The sequence below is a fragment of the Pteropus vampyrus genome, unplaced genomic scaffold, assembly GCF_000151845.1.
Source record: "Pteropus vampyrus isolate Shadow unplaced genomic scaffold, Pvam_2.0 Scaffold39, whole genome shotgun sequence".
NCBI classification, from domain to species: domain Eukaryota; kingdom Metazoa; phylum Chordata; class Mammalia; order Chiroptera; family Pteropodidae; genus Pteropus; species Pteropus vampyrus.
In genome coordinates, this window is record NW_011888820.1 from 8,938,848 (window position 1) to 8,955,355 (window position 16,508).

Below are 16,508 nucleotides of genomic sequence, written 5' to 3' on the forward strand. Positions count from 1 at the left end.
ATATGTCATGTAAGCTATGTGAATACATTAAAAATAGAGACCGTGCTTCAACCAGATAGAGTAAAATCACTAATTTACACTTTAACGTTGCATAAGAATAGCATGAATAATTTATCACTGATTTGACCAGTTGTACTGCATTGTCTGCAGATACATAATCCTGCATGCACACACACAGTCTAGTTTATAACAATTATATGGGTTCCTATCTCTTACATTAGCTTTCATTTTAAATTCGATCTTCTTAGAGTGTTCTATCTTATCCAACCAACTGAAAATGGGTTCACCCTGTTAAATTCTATCACTATCACTTTTCATAATATCTCCTAATTGAAACCCTGTTAACTTCTAGAACAACTTCCAAGACACTTCTGTTTTGGAAGCACAAATTCAATATATCAAAAATTAGTTCAGAACATTCATTAAACTACTCAACAAATACTTTTTTGCTACTAAGCACTAATTACTTTTATAGGCATTTGGATACAGCAATAAATAAGGATACAAAGTCCTTGTCTATATAGAGCTTGATTCTCTAGGGGAATAAAGTAAATAAATAAAATGAATACAATTCTATAATATAAACAAAATCTGTATAACATTATAGAAATTAGTAAAGTATAATATATAACACTAGGACATAAAATTTACATTATATAATATGTATTATGTTGTATACATACTATACATCAAATTGGTCATTGCAGAAGATTAATGATCTTGAAGATATAATACTAGAGATCATCCAAAATAAACACAGGGAAAGAAGAATAAAAATAAAAGGTGAACAGAGTATAACAAGCTTTGAGATAACATCAATGGTTCTGACATATGTGTAAGCAGAAAATTAATGGCTAATCTTTTTCTAAATTTGAGAATAATAAACCCACAGATCCAAGAAGCTGAAAAAATACCAAATACAACAACATTACAAAAAAAAAAAAACCTATACCAAAGTACATTAAAATCAAATTGTCTGAAACCAAATTGTCTGAAAACCAAACTTTGAAAGCAGCTACATGGGTGGGAAAAAAGATGACACATAGAAGAGCAAAAGTAAAAATGACAGCACAAATTTTGGTAGAAACAATGCAAGCCAGCAGACTGAATTTTCCTAAATTACTTATAGAAAATATGATCAACTTAAAATTCTATATCAAATAAAAATTTTTTTCAAAATAGGGCAAAATAAATATCTCAGGCATTCAAAAGATGAATTAATTAACAGTATACTAGCACTACAGGAAATGTTAATGGAAGTCTCTCAGACAAAAGGAAAATGATAACAAATGAAAATCTGGATCTACACAAAAGGATGAAGAGCACCAGAAATGTAACTATATCTGCAATTATAGAATACATATTTATTATTGTGTAAAACTATTTAAAAGATGATTTACTATTTCAAGCAAAAATAATAGCGACATATTTTATTGTTTAGTTTATAGTATATGTATAGAAGTAAAATGTATGACAATAGTAGCACACCAGGCAGGAAAAGTGAAATGGAAGCATAATATTGTTAGATTTCTACACTATTAATGAATGATATAATAGTATAATACTCCTTGAGGTTACACTGTGATTAAAAATATATTATATAAATGCTAAAGCAATCACACACATATACCAAGTATAGCTAATAAGCCAATAAAATAGATAAAATGAATCATAAAAAATACTCAATTAGTTCAAGAGAATAAGAGAAAAAAGTGAGCAAAGAACAAATGGGCCAAATAGAAAACTAATAGCAAGATGGTAGATTTAAAATCAACTATATCAATAATCATATTAAATATAAGTGGTCTACACTCCTCCATTAAAAAGCAGAGATCATCAGATTGTGTAAAAAACAAGTTCCAGCTATAATCTGCCTATCTACTTTAAAGCTACAAATAGGTTAAAAGTTAAAAAATGGAAATATACAACATGAAAAATGGTGGATCTCACCCAGAATTTGTTGAATCTCAAAATTACAAATACCACCATAGAGAACCAAATAGCCGAGAATATGCAAGATAAGACTTCTAAAGCAGGCTAATAAAGAGATGAATCCAAATTAGAATTGGAAATCAAGAAGCTCTGAGACTTCTCCTTTTGAAGATGAAATAGAAGTCTAAACAATATATAGAACCAGAAAATTCATTAGATGCTACAATATTAATTAACTGCTGATAAAAACAAATGTAATTTCTCCTCTCAAGGAAAAAAAAAAGGTGTCAATAAAATCTAAAACCTGGTAAGAAAATGATTATTTAAATAGAAAAAAAATTAAATGCAACTTGAACTTGAGTAACTATGTATAAAAAAGTAGAACCCAATTAATTGAATATTAGGAGCTGTTCTTTCCGGTGGTTTCTGGGCCAGGACACTGCAATTGTAGACAAGGAATATAATACCAGCACATTGCCAAATTCATCAATGGTGAATATTTGCATGGTAATAATTAAATACTTATATATTAGTTATCAAGCTTTAATTTGTGATATTCAATAGGAAGGAGGTCTAAATTTGGTTATAAAGCAGAATACAGTGTTTTCAATCTTGATAATATTGGAAGGAATAAAGAAGTTGTGAAAAAATAAAAGTGTTACAGTAGGAAGTCAAGAAATAGAATTTTAGATATATTTATAACAACAGAAGTAAACAATAGAAAAAATAAATTAATATACATATAAATAATTGAGAGAGTGATCATTTAAGTAAAATACACATTTGTAATAGCACACAGCCAACAAACATCATTGATAAATCAATCAATAATCCTATAAACATACACAAACTTATGGAGGTAATATAAAAAGAACTAAAACTGAAACAGTAACAAGCTTCTGAGAAGTAAGAATGAAAGAAGAGGGTGGAAGGGATGGACGCTGATAGTTTATCCACATTAACTCTTCTGTATTGTTTGATTTTTCAAAATGTCTAAATATTACTTTTATTTACTTTGGCTAATAAACAAAGTTAGTAAAATATCTCCCAATATGCCCACTCCATATCCATGTTACAATGCCTTTCTTGGTTTCGTATTTTCACATAGAGTCTATACCTTTTAAGACAATCGAGTACAACATTAATTTCCTGTTCTTCAAAACTCCTACATATAATTGGTTATAAAATAATGTAGATTCTTTATGATAAATTTTATTATAGATGCTGCATTTAAAATAAGTGCCTATAGCATAGAAGGGGAAAAAGTTGTTTTCAGAATTCAAGGCCCTCTCCATTATGACCCAATTGATTTTTCAACTTTATCTTCCTCTAACTTCCTATATGATCCATTTCCTACTGCCAGACTGAGACCATATGCAAATGTCCACCATCCACACATACATTTAAAATAATACTGAGTACCTGCAATGTGCCAGTCACTGCAAGCAATCAGTTATAAGATTGTGTAAAACACAGTCAGTCGTGGTGCATGCAACAGAGGTTTAATATTCAGGAATATCTCATCCAAGGTCTTCCTGAATCTCAGATTGACAAACACCATCATAGAGAAACAGAAAGCTAAAATGAAATAAAGATAGATGCTAGGAGCATTTCAGTTAGTCTCACTCCGTACAGCTGCTTCATAAGCTACACAATACAGAATCTTTCCTCAGCAAAAGTACAAATCCACGTAGAGTAGGTCTTCGGGGAGTTGTCTGAAGAGAGTAGAAATTGAAACTATGAAAACAATAAATTTCGAGGTATATTTTATAGTAGAGCTCTCAGCTGAAATTTCTTTCTCCTAACAACTGCTGCCCCAAAATAATCTCCTTCCTTTGTCCACGGCCATGCTACCCTGAACAAGCCCGATCCCATCTTATCTCGGAAGCTAAGCAGGGTTGGGCCTTGTTAGTACTTGGATAGGAGACCACCTAGGAAGACCAGGTGCTGTAGGCATAAAAATAAAAAAATAAGAAATTGTAAGCTGACAAGGTCCATGCAATCTGTGAGGTCAACCTAGGGTTGCCTTGCCTAAAAAAAAAAAAATTAAAAAGCATCTTCTTCCAAAAATTCAATATATTTACTCATATTGCTCATTTACTCATACTACTCATTTAGTCAGGTTGTCTTCTGGAAGTGTATGTTGATGTCTTCGCTTACTACTTCACCTTTCACCTGCACATGTGTGTGCATGTTCTGTAGGATGTAGGACTGTGTGTAATACTTCTTTGTACCCCACAAAGTATCCAGAGAAACTTTTTATACAGAATCAAAGATGAGACACTATTGATGGAAGAATTAAATTTATATTAATGATATCAAATTATTGAACAATTAAATAGATTACTCTTTTAACTAGTTATTTGAAACCATAATGCAAATTGCTAATTGAAGTTTTTAAAACTACTGACCCGGTTACTTGATGCCATATAAACCAGTCACCAAAGAATTTCTAGAAAGCCTACTCTTTTACTGAATTAATTTTAACAAAATTTAATTTAAAAACAGAACCTAGTAGCTGTTTCTGCCAATTATACAAGAGTTTATCATCTGAAAAGTTATTGGATCTCTGATAAGGATTTAGAAATTATAAGCCTAAAACAGTTATAATTCTCAAGTGTAGCGTACATATAATTTGTGTTATCAAAGATGTGATCCTCCTTACTTTAGGAGCCTGATATTTGAAAGGTGGAAGGTAATATTTTATTCTGTAAGGTAGATGTTAATATCATCTTTCATTCTTAGCCGATATTATGATGAAAGTTAGTGCCAGGAGCTCAGGGCTTTATGTTGCACCTAATTACAATATAGGAATCTCTGCATCTGAAATTTAAATGTTAAATACCCACGTTTATTATATGTGTTATTTGAATTGCTCAGACAGAAAAAGTTATGACTAAACATTACCCACCCCTTTAGGAGCTGTGAACCAGCCAATATTTGAGTTGCCAAATATGAGAGAACACAAAATACTATGACTAGTACAAAAGACTGAGAGAATGCATATTTCCTTAAGCATAGAGCTGGAGGTGCATCTAAGAGAAGCGATTATTATATGTTAAGAAAGCAAGGATGTTCAAAGATAGCACCACTCTGATTCCAAAATCATTCTAAAAAATATATGTATATGTATGTATATACGTATATACATATATATATATATATATATATGTAATAGTGTTTCAAGCAGTTTTAATAATAATTCAATCCATTCAATAACAAGTGAAAGATTTATATGAAAATACCACCAGGATATAGTAGACAAGAGAAAAACATATTCTAGTTGAAATATGTCTAGGTTGGCTAAGGTTTTAAGAAGAGGGCTTACAACCTGCTGAAAAATTAACTTAAATTCAACTATCAGTTACTATACACCTAGAACTTCGTTAAATCTATAGGAGACTGTAAAAGAGGTAAAAGATATTATTCTTAACCTGAAGTAATTTAAGGGTCTAGCTGAGTTGACTATGAATAGTCCTGAAGAAATAAGCAGAAACTACTTAAAAGAAATTAAATGTGATATACAGTATTGTTGTAAGTCTATAGGAAATGTCTATAGGAAATTCAAAATAAGAGAAAGTCAATGTAGAGCAAAATTAGTCACAGCAAATCTCAGGGACAGGGTGAATTTTTTCAACTGGGTTTTGAGCCATGTGTTAACCATGTTTACTCCCCATGGCATAGTTTGTGGTTTCATTTGGATTTGGTGGGTATCCAAGCTAAGGAGAAGAGCCAAAGTTAAGACAGGAAATGAGTTAAGTATAAATACAGAACAGAAAGGGGACAGAAATTCAGATAGAAAAACTGGACCCATTGTGAGAAAGCCTGAACGGATGGTCAGAAAAGCAAGCTTCTGGTCCCTGAAGGACAAGGAGGCCTGGTAGGATCTGGGCAGCAGAATGAAACAATGAAATGGAATTCCAGGAAGAATAATCTAACAAGGAAGTGCAGGACAAAATGTAATCACAGAAACTTTAGCAGGAAAGAGGCTGTTTAAATAATCTTGGTATACGGGAATAAGAAAGTAAATCGAGGTCCTGACAAATGGAAAGGAGGGAAACATCACATCTTGAGAAATTTTCCTACACAACTCTCTCCCCACCTTGCAGATCACTCAGTGTTTACCTACATCAGGAAACAGTGTCTTGAAGATCTTACAACCAACGACCAATGGCAACATGGCATTTGGAAAAATTCTCCCTGCACAGGCTAGATTAGCCAGCAGAGCTTCTTGGGCCTCATGGCACTGTGGTGCAGACACTCTCTTTCCCACAGTAGAAAGAGATTAAGGTCACCCATTGTGCCAGTCCTCAGAGGAGAGTTTGACAGCAGCAAGAAACAGGGCACAGTAGAGTGTAAATATTCTATTACCAGGATAAAGAACTGTGAGTTGAAAATGAAAGCAGTAGACCTGCTGTGTTTTGTTTAGTCACCCAGAGAAGGCTTGAATAAAACTCTTACTTGTATTTCTTTCCACTGTTAACCCAGGTTAACCAAATTGACAGGCTTTTTAAAAATTTAGACTACTATTACTTTTACCACAATTTCCCTTGTTATTGTTAATGAGATTATTTTTATTATTGGAATTAGATGGGAATAACAAAAATAACCTAACTGTTAAAATCCCCAAGCCATATTTGACTACAGTTATAAAGTTGGTTCCTACTCAGTAACTTAGGAAATTAAAAACACTAAATCTAGGATTTTCTCCACTGGGATCTAATCCAGTCCAATTTAGAAGTTGAGGATTTATAAAGGCTTTTCTGAAAGAAATGGGAAAATGTCAGCTACAATTTCTTGCTAGACTTGAACCGAATCTATTAACCTTGCCCAGAGAATATAATGTTACAGTTATCTCATTTACAATGTTATTGCGCATGATTTAGGGCCACAGTACAAAGCCTCAAGCTAGGTTTTGTAGTTTTCAGTTAAATTTACATGTCTGTAATACAAATGATTTTTTTCTTGTTCAGATAAAAAGATATTAAAAAGTGATTTATAATATTTCAGTTGGATAGAAAATATACAGTATGACTTAGTCTACCAAAGAGAAAAAACATAGTTAGACAGCTATTATGAATATGTACGTTCACACCGTTTAATGCTTCCCCTCTTTTAATGTATGCCTGGTTATCAAACACTAGACGTCTTTTGAATTACATTATATTTAGAATACAATGAGACATGAGCCTATATGAAAATCAGATTTAAAAGAACAACCAAAAGGACAAAGAAAAAAATGTATCTCTGTGCAGTTCACCTAACTGGACGCTAAAAGTAACTTAGGTACCACCATTTTTTGAACATGTCATCTACTTAACACCATATAATATAATGGTCTTTAAATATGTCACACAAAAGCCTCTTTAACATTATTGCCATTATTAAAACCCAAGAAAAGTTGCTTTACCATAGACTCTAAGAGTTTGAGATTTGATTTGGGGATATTGTGTTTTATTGGAAACGGCTGCTATAATTCCACTTGAAATGGCTGCTCTAATGGCCTACAATTGAAAAGTCAATACCAGTTTCAAACGAAAGACTTTGTAACACTTTTACTAATTAACAATACCCAGTGTCCTATAAATTTAAAATAAGATAAGAAATCTCTCATGTGTCTCAGTATAGGTCATATGGTATATACAAATATTTCAATGTTATATAATATCAAATAAATGTTATACTTTAAGATTGCAATTAAAAATTAAAACCCTACTGCTCAAGCTCAATTCATTGACAATACATACACATTTATTGCTGCAGAGAGAAATTATGTATATCAAATCAATTATAATTATATTTTTATCAAGTTTTCCTTGTGTATCAGTTAAAATTATATTCAGCTTTTAATAACACAGAGCTAAAATATCAGAGATTTGAACATGATACAGATTTTTTTTCTCCCTAACATGTGACTAAGATAGGCATAACAGTTCCATGTATCAGTGGGAAACCTGGTATCTTCTGTCTTTTTGTTCTGTAATCTTTAGCAGATGGCTTTCATCTCCTGAGTCACCACATTACTCAGAGCCATCTTGTCATTCTCAGGGTAACCTCAGAGTCATCTAATTTTCACGAGATAGCTGCTGGAGTTCTAGCTGTCGTACCCACATTCCAAAGTCAGGAGAAAGGATAAAGGAAACAGTTTAGAATGTATGTGCCATCTGAGTAGGCTCACCATAAAGAATTTTCCCTGAAAATGCACATGAATATTTCTGCTTACATCTTACCAATGCCTTCAGTGGAAGCTGGAAAACACAGTTTGTTCACTAGAACCAATGCTACTGGCAATATTCCAAGGTGGCGGGGGGCGAGGGGGAGTCAAAATTTTATGTATTTAATTGCTTTGTTAGTTGTTACATACATATTTATGAATAATATATCCTTTTCACACACTATCTTTATTTTAATGATTTTAATTATAAAGTACACATCATCTGATAATTATTCTGCCTTTTTGTATTTGTGTTTTCTGGGGTTTTTTCCCAATTCTGTATTTTTAATGTTTACATTGAGTGGTTAGAAGTTATATATTCTTATTTTTGGACTGCAAAATATCAACACAAAGAGATGTTTTCTTTCCGGCTTTTTATTTTCTTTAGAAGAAAAATTTCCAATATCTTGCTCAGTAGATAGAAAAGTTGTTGATGTTATTCATGCATGGTGGCTGCAGTATGACTGTTGTTCATACAAACCTGTAGTTAATCCCCCTTTTTATTCCTGTGCCTGATCCACACTTCCTGCCATTCCTGCCTTCTCTAAGCCCCAAGCCTCTTTTTGCAAATTCTCCAAAGAGGAAAGCTCCGTATCTCCCACCAATCTTCATTTCCCTTATTTGAATTAAGGCAATACATAGCTAATAGTAAACTTCTCTAGGAATAGGGAACTGGTAAACTCAACTCAAAGTTATACTATTAAAAATTATTTTAAATTACTTTGCTGCTGTTCAGCAAAATATCTCCTTATTACAAAAAAGTGTGCATGTTTAAGACTATCATTAGCTTTAGGGAAATGATTTAATTGGCCTACAAAGATAAACCGTACCACAAAAAAATAGGTCAAGATTTGACTATTCGTATATTTCTCTCACAAAGATAATTTTCATCATAACTAAAAATTCAGGTTAATCTAGTGAAAACTGAGTTCTCCGCAATTGTCTTCAAGTCTATTCAAGTGTTATTTTACAGTTACTAGTGATAACACAGGTAAATAGTTCCTTGACTTGAACTGGGAACAAGATTTAAATGGCTCCTTAGTTCTTAAAAAAAAAAAAAAAAAAAAAAGTGTATGCCAATGCTCATAGCTAGAAGAGTTGACCACTTTCAATTTCATAGTGAAACAGACAAAAGAGAAACAGAGATCAATGTCATTTTAAGCTTTGAATTTGTTAGCTGCTTCTGATACATTAAAATCAATTTTAGTGACTTCAGTTCAACCAATCTTGATTAGACAAGTATCCATTTATTCAAAAAGTTGTCAGGTTCCAACAGAGAGGGAAAAAACTATGAATTAGTTTGAGATTGCGTGTTTATATTTTTATTAATTTATGAAGTACAGTTGCCCATTACCTATGTAAATAGGTTACCTATATTTATTTTTTTCTTTCTAAATGATTCAAGATGGAGCTTCATGCTACTAGGTAAGATTTTTAATTGCTAATATATTTGGCTACCAATGATTTTATTATATTTAAATGATAAGCCAATACATGGTTAACTCTAAAAGGTAAAGTTCTGCATTGGATCTGAAAGTCCCCTATTCTTTGTGTTCCTAATTGGGCAAGCAGTTTAGAGCTTCTTAGGAGAGCTTAGTGGAAGATATTCTTCTTTAGCCTGCCTAGACCAAATCTGAGATCAAAACACTTGACATGGTTGTCATGTTTACTCAAAGGTGATTTACAACAGAAATGAAAACAGGAAAAAAGGAAACTGGATCAAGAGAACCAAGTACTTTTTAAAATCCCTAACTTTTATCAAAATAGTTGATTTTCCAACTACTGATATTACTGAAGTAGTTATAAATAACATTTAGAAGAATCTCTTTAAAAACTCACTAACGCAGCAAAGACACAGACTGCCAAATACGCTGGTGGAAAATCCAATTTTCTTTTGTAATATTTTTACTTATATGTAAATATAAAACTGTTTTATGATGCATTTGCCACCAAATACAAAGTTCTTTTTATTATAAGGTTGAAACAATGATGAGAATAACTAAAACATAAAGACAAAGTAATCTCATTAAAGCACAAACTAGTAATTGATACCGAAAGAAGAGTATAACTTGGTATAATGATTGCTTTGGATAATTCATTTCTTTGAATCACCTATCTGTAGGTCAGAAATGTGAATTGACTTCAATTAAGCCTAGAAATTCCAGAAATATTAAAATATTTTCTACAGCCAGTATGTTGTGTTAAATTAAAATAATCTGTGCTTCTTAGGAGAAATGTTTAGAAGGAAAAAATTAGAGAAGTATAGAAGAAAAGACAAAAAAATACATGGATCTACACTTTGCATATGTTGTTTGGGTTAATACTGATAAAATTCCTATGAAGTTCCAAATAGAGTCTCCTTCTGATAAATGGAAATACTGAGAATCAGAAAAATTGTCTAAAACAACACAGCAATTAGTTGAATCATGATTAATAAGCAGGTTTGTCAGATTATGAAATCTCAGTAATTTTTACTAGGTATGGAAATATAATTAATGGACATTAAATACAACAGAAAGAGAAAAAATAAATTTAGACTATGTGATTTAAATCCTATTTGGTTGTTTTCTGAACTCTGATTCTCTCAAAAACAATACCCAGACCAAATTTATGCTTGGAACTTTATGAAAAACATTAAATAAACAAACCAGATGTGATAACTGTATGGGGAACTCTGTCGTGCATCTTGGTCAACTACTATAAACTAATAGTAGTATTTGCAATCGTATTTATATCACCATTTTTTACATAATTTAAAACCACAAAATTCCTTATTTTTTTAACAAACAGATTTGTAAAAATAAAACTTAAGTGCCCATAATGTGAAGAAGCAATGCCATTCATTATACTTCATACTCCAAGTTCTACTTTCTAAAAATCACTACTTTTAACTTTTTCAGATTTTTAGCTGATATTTTAAAGAATACATTTCTGACTCTAAAAAGTACTGTTATAACATTATTGTCTGACATAAAGTTGAGAAATTATATACTGAATCTCTGCTTGGAAAGAGAGCATTAGATTATCAATATCCCATGTTTCTTCCCAATTTTGGTGAGTTATCATTTAGTTCTTCTACTGATTATTTTGGATATATAGTTGTGTCAATCTCATTTTATCACTGCATCAACTTTTGAAAGTTTTCTTAAAGTATCTCTTAATCCTCATAATGCCATATGAAGCTACAAACATTTCTATCTTATATCCCAACTCTCCTTTTCTTTCTCCTTACATCTTCTTTCAGCTATACTTCTATTTATATATTGTAAAAGTTAAAAATATCCTATTTATAACCAGAAGTAATAATTTCATTATTAAAAGTTATAGTTTGATTCTAAAAGTTGAAAACACCCTGTGTTTATATTACCACGGCTGCATAAATATCATATACAAAATATTAGATAATAACCTAGGAATTCATGTGTCTGTGGGTTGAATATACAATTATTCTATTCAAATGAAAACATTCCTAATACACAAATATATGTAGGAATGACATTTCTTACATTTTATTTCTCAAAATTAAACTATATTTTGAGAGGCTTCATATAAAATAAGATATATAAGTTTCTTTCCATGGATTTTCTTTCCATGGATTTTATCATCGCCTTTCATTTTTCTTGTTAAGAAAAAAAATTTTTTTTTACTTTATCATTAATATTATTTAACATCCTAATTTTATGAAATCTATTCTACTCAAATAGAAAGCAATCTACTTGAAACCAACCTATTTCTTTAGACTGTGTTAACCTAAAAATAAAAAGCCAAAGTGAGAGGCAACAAGAGTTTATTTGCCACCCAAAATAATAGTTATTCTTGAAGCACTGGTTCAGGCTGAAATCTAAATAATGTTTTGATTAAGGGGTAAGGGCAAGGGTTTTTGTTTTTTTTTTTTTTTTTATGAAAAAGGGAAGGAGTAAACAAGAAAGGAATTTCTATTGGTGTTAATAAGTCAGGAAGGAATTTCTACAGGTATTAAAAGCTAACTTAGTCTTTAGCTATACTAGATGGTGCTAATTCTAAATAATGTTTTTAAATCTCAGTCCAAGAGTCAGAATATCTGCTTTCCTGCTAGTTTTACAAATGGTTTGTTTGAAATACAATGTTGGTTTGGCCCAGTCCAAAGCTTATTTTGCCCAGTTTAAACATCCCAGAGTTTGAAGAGTAAGATGTGCAAGGCAGCTCCTCTGGAATGACAACCCCGACTTCATTTGAAGTGGCTCCATTTATATTATTTTTTCAAAATCAATTGAATGTTCCTCTGTAGGTATTTATTTCTGTAATACAAAAATATTATGTTTCTACAGGACCTCCATATTTACGCCTCCCATTCTATTTTCTAATTTCTGTTGATTGTATTATTAGTTTTATATATCTGTCTTCATTCAGTAATGAAAGAATAATATATTTATAACATTTATAGCTTTATAGTTTAGAACCTATAATTAACCAAAAATATTTGAATTTTCAGTAAGTATTTTCCTTAGGATTAGAGAAACTATCCATAAGAACAGGTCTAAAATCTCAAGTATTACTTATCATATGGCTGAATAAGCTTATTTAAAACTTACTCTCATGGAGCTAACAACTCTAAATTGAAGAAACATCAATAAATAACTACCTCACAGCATTACAGGTATGAAAAAAAGCAGACAAATTCTAGAGGGAAGTCAAAACTTTGAAAAAGGTTTTTAAGAGGGGAGAGCCTGAATTATTTTTTGTTTAAATTCTACCCAAATCTCTAACTGACCCTCGAAGCATGTGGCAGACACAAAATGGTATAATGATAAAAGAAATGAACTAAAATTTCAGTTGCAGTCCAAGAAAACAATCTGCTTGACCAAGATAATTGCCTGCTAAAACAAACAAAAAAATCGACACTCTTCAGAGTGATAAAAGAATGCAGAATCTCCGCAGCATATAATTTAAGATGTCCAGGACATAATTCAAAAGACTAAATATACAAAGAAATAGGAAAACGGGACCAACTGTTAACAAAAGGAAAATCAATTAAAACACATCCAAAGATGACTGAGATATTGGAAGGAGCAGACAAGATTTAAACCAGCTATTTATAACTATGCTCAGTGAAGTAAAAGAAAATATGTTTGCTTAATGAAAAAATAAGAAATCACAGCAGAGAAACAGAAATTATAACAGGATCTAAAAGGACATTGTGTAACTGAAAAATACAATAACAGATGAATCACTCAACTTGAAGATAAATCAGTAGAAAAGATCCAATCTAAAGAACAAGGAGGGGAAAAAGTCTTAAAAGAAAACCTCATGAACCTGTAAGACAACATCAGTTAATAATACATATAATTGGAGTCACAGGAGGAGAAGGAAAAAAAATTTTTTTGAAAACTACTGGCTAAAATTTTCCACAATCTGGAGGAAGACATACCTATACAAATGCAAGGTGCTCAGCAAACTGCAAATAGAATAAATACAAAGAAAACCATGTCTAGGCGCATGACGTTCAAACTGCTGAAACCAAAGATAAAGGTAAAATCTTGTAACCACTCAAAGGAAAACAACATATTACATACAGGGAACCATCAAAAATGACTGACCCCATCAGCAGCAGCTGAGAGCAAATGATAGTAGAAAAATATCTACGAAATGCTAAAAGACAGAACTATCAATCTGAAATTTTATTTCCAGTGAAAGAATTCTTCAAAATGAAGGGCAAATAAAGGTATCTCAGAATAAAGAAAACTAAGTGAATTTGCTTGTCAGAAGCCCTGTAACGTATGAAATTCTGAAAAAAGTTGTTTAAGTGAAAATAAAATTATACCAGAGAGAAACTCAGTTTATAAAGAAGAGATGAACACCATCAGAATTTTAAAATATCCAAATAAATATAAAACATTCATTTTCTTGATTTTTTAAAAATGTATATGAATGCTTAAAGCAAAATTATAACACTGTCTAAAGAGTTTTATATATATGTAGATAAATGTAACATCTGTAGAATAAGGATAGGGAGTAAAGCAATCTATTAGATGCAAAGTTTCTACATTTTATAGAACAGTAACTTTAAGTAGAAGTAGAATTTAAGGATTTACATTGCAATTGCTACAACACTAAAACACTAATGCAAATAGGTAAAACCAAAAATCCAATAGCTAAAGTATATATCATACATCATATAAATATTCAAGTAATTAAAACGAAAGCAGGAAAGAACAGAGGAATGACCAAAACAAACACAAAACTCCAGAGATGACAAAGGAAAAACAAACAATAATATAGAGACATATATCCAATCATATCAGGAATTTTATTAAAGGTTAATGTAATAAATGTATTCGTGTATAAAATTAAAGGGGAAGTTTGTCAGAATTCAAAAAGCAAAACTGAATCGTATGCCTTCAAAACAGTTTGAATTTTAAATATGAAGACACAGATAGGCTGAAAAGTAAATTGATGGGAAAAGTTTTTTATACAGAGAATAAGCATAAAAAGCCAGGATTAGCTATGTTAACAGCTAAATTAGACCTTGAGAGAAAAACTGTAGTTTTCCTTTTTTTTTGTTAGCCTTTACCCATGTTTTTATTCTAAAATAATTATTGAAAAAAGCAGACCGCTATGTATTTTCTTTTCTGGTTGTTTTCTACAGAAATAAAAACAATGTTTCTAAATCCTGCAGCTGTATACCACCAGATCCTAGGCAAGATGTAATGTGTATTTGCTGTGTTATTTAAAGATATTCAACTCTTCTATGGAGAACAAAATAAACAAATGACATGGATGAAATGTGTAAATTCTGCTAAGTATAGTTACTAGGTTGCTAACCTGTAATACATGTTAGACATGGAATAAATACAGCCCATGTCTGCTGAACACAGATAAATATGATGGAACAAATGCATTAACTTGTAGATGTACAGGGATGTAAGAACTGATTAAACCTTAAATATTCATAAATCATGGATCATATTACTCCAGGCTGTCAGTAATGTGATCCCTACTGTGACACTGTCACCCATTGATTTTTGGTCCCTTGTGACCTCTGCCAGAGATAGGCAGATAAAATCCATAGCTGCTCCACAAGTCATCATGATCTACAGCTGTTGGCCAGGCGTACTTGCCCCTATGTCTCGCTAATCAAACAAGAAAGCGGTGGGTCAGAGGACCTTATATCTCTGAGTGCCATTTCCAAACCTCGACTCTGGTCCCTAGAACTGCACTGTCAGCAAAGCAGGGTGATGAGGCAGAGGGAGAAAGAGAGAGATAGGCACGTGAACACTGTAACACAGGATTAATGTGTTCCTTCCACTCCAGAGGCATCCTACTATCGTAAGTATGTAAACCTACACCACTACTTTGCCTTTGTTTCTTGCTACATTTTTTGGAAATTGATTAAATAAACCATTTGATTCCAAGATGTTAATTTTGTCTCTGAGCCTCTCTGTTTTGCATCCTCTGGGACAATGTCTAGGAAGGCTACTATTGAAGCAAATGATTGCCCCTATGGCAGTATGCTCAGGTGACCAATCATCCAGGGAAGTTAAACTCAAAGAAGGTATTTAAATATGTGACTGGTAGCTGCTGATTGGATTTAAACTGAAAGGTTGAATTTGCTTTATGGCTTGAGTATCTATGAATAAAATATATTCACATTAAAGCCTGAAAAAAAAAATTAAAGTTGAATGACCTTAGTATATCATGGCAATTCTAAAAGGGATCTCATGATATTTATCATCACTGAATGCAAAGAATAAATAAAATTTGGCCTAACCAAATATTTCCGGGTAAAATTCCTTGACAGAAAGGGATAAAATGATTAGATAAAAATAATTAATGCTTATGGACTGGCAATGGTAGGATAGCTTTAAAAAAACGTTTCTAGGAGTCAGAAACTTGAGTACTCCACTAAATAGCTAAAATTTCAAATACATCTCTTCATTTCTTTGGATCTCATTTTCCTGTTGTCATGGGACTCCTATTTTTTGAAAACCTTTCTGGCGAGGATGGCCTAATATGGTTTTCCACTACTATTACTCATTAGTAATTATAAACCACCCCACTGCCACTATTCCTCTTTCTCCTGATGCTCCCTGATCTCCATCTTCTACCCCTAAATTCAAAGCCAGTAGCACTACAGAAGTCTTTACTGAAACAATTTGGAGCTTTTAGAAAAATCCCTGGGATCTGAACAGAAGAAGAAAACAATTGTAAAACAAGAATAGCCTATGGCAAAATAATGTATCCACTGATGCCTGTCCTAAAGTCTCTTCTTGGCATCTGTCTGGAAATGGTTTCTTCATTCTGCATCCTAAAATCTCATCTTTTGAAGATTTTCAATTTCGCTATGGGTCAATGATAACTTCGTTGTTAGTCACTAATTTGGGGT

At 31.9% G+C, this 16,508-nt stretch overlaps 1 pseudogene; it reads left to right on the forward strand.

Annotated features, from left to right (window-relative positions):
- The first annotated feature begins 3,769 nt into the window (after window positions 1-3,769).
- LOC111738536 lies at window positions 3,770-3,888 on the forward strand (annotated as a pseudogene).
- Window positions 3,889-16,508: the final 12,620 nt, after the last annotated feature.